We start from the raw sequence: 6,000 nt of genomic DNA, 5'->3' as shown, positions 1-6,000 counted from the left end.
ATAAAAAAAAATGTTTTTTGTGGAAATCTATGTAAGATAAAATCAATGTTTATATTCTTCCTTTGTTTGTTCTTGTCTTTATCCTATTTCTAGAAGTATAAATAGTCAATAAAATAGCTTTATAAAAGAAAAAAAAATTTTGTTTTTTAGTGTACATGATATTCATTTTTTTTTTATTGGGACTAGTTTTGTAGCCTAATATTTATTGTAGTAACCGCTGCATTCTAGTGTGAATCAATTTTCAATTTTGTGCTCCAAGCACACCAGGACTAGAAAACAGCCAATCAGAGAGAGAGAAGGCGGAACTTAAGGCAGAACAACCAATGAGAGTAGAGTTAAACAGCGCAGCACAGTTCCATGCGCTGCTGCGTGAAAGGGACAGGAGAGACCAGGCAGAGGAGCTGCGAGAGGAAAAGAAGCCACTGCTGCAACAACTACTGCTGTAAATTATAAACATGTTGCTCACATCCAATTATTGGTAGGGACAATTAGGTCGGTTCAAAATTTTGGTAGGGACATGTCCCTATGGTCCCTATGCAAACCTACGCCCATGCTATCAACATAGATGGATAATTTTACTTGTCCAATGAGAACATTTAACAAATTCCACTTGCTCGACTCCTTTTTACTGTAACCAGCACCAAAAATAAAAGCTATTTCAGACCAATAAACACCACATTTTTAAAAAAACATTCTCTAATAACATAAACAATGGTGAGAGTCTCTTACACTCGAGAAACATGTGAAAAACGGTTTCTATCTCTTCACAAAAAGGACATAACTCACTCATATCTTTCCTGAATTTAACTACAAAACTGTTTACACCTATAGCACCGTGCAAAATCCTCCACTGAAGGTCTCCCACCCTCTTACTCAAGGGGGCCTTATAAAAAACTCTCCAGATTGGTTTCCAACTATCTCCGACTTTAAACTTGGCTCTCCAAACCGTATCAGTTCTTCCACTTAAATGTTTCTTTTTCAACCCTTGAACAACTAATTTATACAAACATTTTCCATTCAACATACAGAAATTAAAGTCTCTTTGAGTGATCAAAAGAGGACCCGTTAAATCAGAAAAATCAATGTTCAGTCCCATTTCTGGAAAAGGGATCTGTAGAATTAGGGAAGTCTTCTCCATTACTCAAGTCCTCCAGAAACAGTTTTTTACCCAGCGTCAGCTTTCCAAGCCACTGGTCCAAAATAGTTCTCATAACTCGGATCGACTTTAAACCAAGCAGATGAGCCGTCGCTTCTGTGTTTTTAAGTCCTGGTCCAGCTGTCTTCACAATGTGTCCAAATTTTAAAACTTTATTCTGAAGCAGTCTTCTTGACACTCCAAATCCATCTTCTAGCTCCAAACGAGCTTCGAAAATTAAAGGTTCCTCTAGAAGCCAAAACAAGGATGCAGTTGGTTCAAGTCTTTTCCATTCGAAAAGTGTCCAAGCTCTAAACAAACTTTTATAAAACACCGGCATTTCATACAGAAATAATGACTTACAATTTAACAAAAACAGAGAAGCATCTAAACCAAAGCTTCCAATTCTCCTCAGAATAATACTTGTTATTGGCTTCCACAAAACATCCTCCTCCCTTCCCATTAGATATTTTTGAATAAACTGCAACCTGAACGCATTAGTTCTGCTTTCCAGGTGAACTAAACCTTGTCCACCCTCCTCCTTAGGTAAGAAAAGTACGGCTTGGGGCACCCAATGTTTATCATCCCAAAAAAACTTAATCATACAAGACTGAATTTTGTTCAGCAATCCAGCAGGCGGTTGTAAACAAGCTAACTTGTGCCACAATAAGGAAGCAATTAAATTATTTAAAATTAGCACTCTTCCTCTATAAGAAATCTGCCGTAGCAGCCATCTCCATTTTGATAACCTTTCTTCCACTTTTTCCATCACTCCCTCCCAGTTCATTTTTTCTGTATCTTCATCCCCCAAATGTACCCCAAGGTACTTTAAACCCCCTCTTCTCCATTTTAAACCACCTGGAAGTCGAGGAAGCCCACTAAGCCAGCTTCCTATTGCTAGAGCCTCACTTTTAGCCCAGTTGACACGAGCAGCGGACAACTTACAAAAGGACTCAACAATTCTACTTAAATTATTCACTTCTTCTTGATTTTTAACCATGATAATGACATCATCAGCATACGCTGATAAAGTAAAAGACACATTACAACTAGGAAACACCAGCCCCTCAATGTTTAACCTAATTTTTCTTAACAGTGGTTCAATAGAGCATATAACATTCCAGACAAGGAACAACCTTGTCGAATACCTCTTGTAACTTTAAAAGGCTTACATAAGCAACCATTAATTTTCAGTACACTCTCAATGTTTTCGTATAAAACCATAATCTTGGCAATAAAACCGAAGTCGAGACCGAACCTTTCCAGCACTTCCCATAGGTATCGATGCTCGACTCTGTCAAAAGCCTTTTCCTGGTCTAAAGAAACTAAACCAGCATTATATCCCAAAAAACTGGAGACGTCCAAAATATCCCTAACATTGATCTGCCAGGGACACAGCAAGTTTGTGTTTGATGAACCACCTGATCCATCACCTTCTTCAGTCTGTTTGCCAGCACCTTTGACAACAATTTATAGTCCGTACACAACAGAGAAACAGGTCGCCAGTTTTTAATCTCCTGAAGATCACCTTTCTTTGGTAGCAGTGTAAGAACTGCTCTCCTGCAGCTCTGAGGTAAAGAACCTACAGCAAAACTCTCTTCAAAGACCTCCAAAAGATCGATACAGAGGACAGACCAGAACGCTCTGTAGAATTCACTGGGAAGTCCATCGATGCCTGGTGCTTTCCCTCCTTCCATACTTCGCAGGGCAGCATGAATCTCCTCCAGCGTCATGGGTTCTCCCAACTCCTTAGCAACATCTTCAGAGACCCTTGGGAGATCACTGCAAAAGTCATTGAAATTATCATCGTCTTCAACGTATTCAGAGCTGTATAGATCCGCATAGAACTCTGCAGCTCTCTTCCTGATGTCACCATCAGTAGTCAGAAGAACATCCTCAGACGATTTCAGTCCATGCATAAACTTACACTGTCCTTGCTTTTTTTCCAAAGAGAAGAAAAACTTTGTCGGTGCGTCCATTAAGGTGACTTTCTGAAATCTGCATCGAACCATTGCTCCTTGGGTTCTCGAGCCTAGCAAATCAGCCAAAGCGGCCTTTTTCAAATTGAGGTTCTCCAAATCCCCTCGATTTCCTGTGGAGTGTGCAGAAACCTGCAACTCCACTATCTCAATCTCCAGATCTCTAATAGACTTGGTTAAATTCGACGAAACATTGACCGTGTACTGTTGACACAATTCTTTAATTTCAATTTTCCCCCGATCCCACCACTGTCTTAAAGACGCAAAGTCATCTTTTCTAGTTTTATGCATTTTCCAAAAAGAGACAAACACATCTCTAAAATGTGCATCTAACAACAAAGCAGTGTTAAAATGCCAATACGCTGATTTATGTTTAATATTGGCAATAAATGCATTGCAGGAAACCAAAGCATGGTCTGAAAAACTTACAGGATGGATACTACAGTTTTGAAAAATTCCAAAATTATGTCTAAAACTATATATCCTGTCTAACCTAGCTGCAGAAAAAGAAGCATCTGTGTTTCTAGCCCATGTATACTGTATTTCATGACCATGCATTTCTCTCCAAATATCAACCAATGAAAATAAATCAACCAAATGCTTTAAAAACATTGTTGAGGCTGGATGAGGCTCAAGATGATTCCTGTCCAACTGATCATTCTCTGTACAGTTAAAATCCCCACCCAAAAAAAGAAAATCATCCGTATCACACTTAGACAATACATCTTCAATTTCATGTAACAAATTAATTCTCCCCACTCTTGTATTGGGGGCATAAACATTTACAAAAACAATATTAAAACACTCATATTTTGCTTTCACCACCATTAATCTACCCTTGACTACTTCCTCAAAATGATAAGACACTGGAAGAAAATTCTTCGAAAACAAAATTGCAACTCCCCCACTGGCTTGGTTTAAATGGCTCAAAATAATTTCTCCTCCCCACTCCCTCCTCCAATCTATTTCATTTAAAGAGTCACTATGTGTTTCTTGTACCATTAACACATTTATATGTTTTAAATTCATTAACTCAAAAACACTAATTCTCTTCTTGACATCTCTGGCTCCATTTAAATTTAATGTGGAAACTCAAAGATGAAAGAAAAAACACTAAAAGATAACACAGACATCTAAACCTCAGATTCATCATTGTTGTTGAATTCTTGCTTGATTTTTCCAATCAATTTTTTTAACCGGTAGACTTCTTTATCATTATATCCTCCTTTTCCCTTGTTTTTCAACTGAGATCCCACATACAGGTGCTGGTCATAAAATTAGAATATCATGAAAAAGTAGATTGATTTCAGTAATTCCATTTAAAAAGTGAAACTTGTATATTATATTCATACATTACATACAAACTCATATATTTCAGATGTTTATTTTGTTTAATTTTGATGATTACAAATGACAACAAACGAAAATCTCAAATTCATCATATCAGAAAATTAGAATATTACTGAAGACCAATAAAAACAAAGGATTTATAGAAATGTTGGCCAACTGAAAAGTATGAACATGAAAAGTATGAGCATGTACAGCACTCAGTATTTAGTTGGGCCTCCTTTGGCCTGTATTACTGCAGCAATGCGGCGTGGCATGGAGTCGATCAGTCTGTGGCACTGCTCAGGTGTTATGATAGCCCAGGTTGCTCTAATAGTGGCTTTTAGCTCTTCTGAATTGTTGGGTCTGGTGTATTGCATCTTCTTCTTCACAATACCCCATAGATTTTCTATGGGGTTAAGGTCAGGAGAGTTTGCTGGCCAATTAAGAACAGGGATACCATGGTCCTTCAACCAGGTACTGGTAGCTTTGGCACTGTGTGCAGGTGCCAAGTCCTGTTGGAAAATGAAATCTGCATCTCCAAAAAGTTGGTCAGCTGCAGGAAGCATGAAGTGCTCTAAAACTTCCTGGTATGTGGCTGCGTTGACCCTGGACCTCAGAAAACACAATGGACCAACACCAGCAGATGACATGGCACCCCAAACCATCACTGACTGTGGAAACTTTACACTGGACTTCAAGCAACGTGGATGAAGTGCCTCTCTTCTTTTCCTCCAGACTCTGGGACCTTGATTTCCAAAGGAAATGCAAAATTTACTTTCATCAGAGAACATGACTTTGGACCACTCACCAGCAGTCCAGTCCTGTTTCTCTTTAGCCCAGGCAAGACGCTTCTGACGCTGTCTGTGGTTCAAGAGTGGCTTGACACAAGGAATGCGACAGCAGAAACCCATGTCTTTCATACGTCTGTGTGTGGTGGTTCTTGAAGCACTCACTCCAGCTGCAGTCCACTCTTTGTGAATCTCCCCCACATTTTTGAATGGGTTTTGTTTCACAATCCTCTCCAGGGTGCGGTTATCTCTCTTGCTTGTACACTTTTTTCGACCACATCTTCTCCTTCCCTTCGCCTCTCTATTAATGTGCTTGGACACTGAGCTCTGTGAACAGCCAGCCTCTTTAGCGATGACCTTTTGTGTCTTGCCCTCCTTGTGCAAGGTGTCGATGGTCGTCTTTTGGACAACTGTCAAGTCAGCAGTCTTCCCCATGATTGTGTAGCCTATAGAACTAGACTGAAAGACCATTTAAAGGCTTTTGCAGGTGGTTTGAGTTAATTAGCTGATTAGAGTGTGGCACCAGGGGCCATCAATTTTGAACCTTTTCACAATATTCTAATTTTCTGATATGATGAATTTGAGATTTTCATTTGTTGTCATTTGTAATCATCAAAATTAAACAAAATAAACATCTGAAATATATGAGTTTGTATGTAATGTATGAATATAATATACAAGTTTCACTTTTTAAATGGAATTACTGAAATCAATCTACTTTTTCATGATATTCTAATTTTATGACCAGCACCTGTACATGAAGAAAAGT

Source organism: Cyprinodon tularosa, unplaced genomic scaffold (genome assembly GCF_016077235.1).
Source record: "Cyprinodon tularosa strain WSP-4 unplaced genomic scaffold, ASM1607723v1 ctg49, whole genome shotgun sequence".
In the NCBI taxonomy this organism is placed as follows: domain Eukaryota; kingdom Metazoa; phylum Chordata; class Actinopteri; order Cyprinodontiformes; family Cyprinodontidae; genus Cyprinodon; species Cyprinodon tularosa.
The sequence above is the reverse complement of the archived record's forward strand: the minus strand, read 5'-3'. Positions refer to the sequence as shown.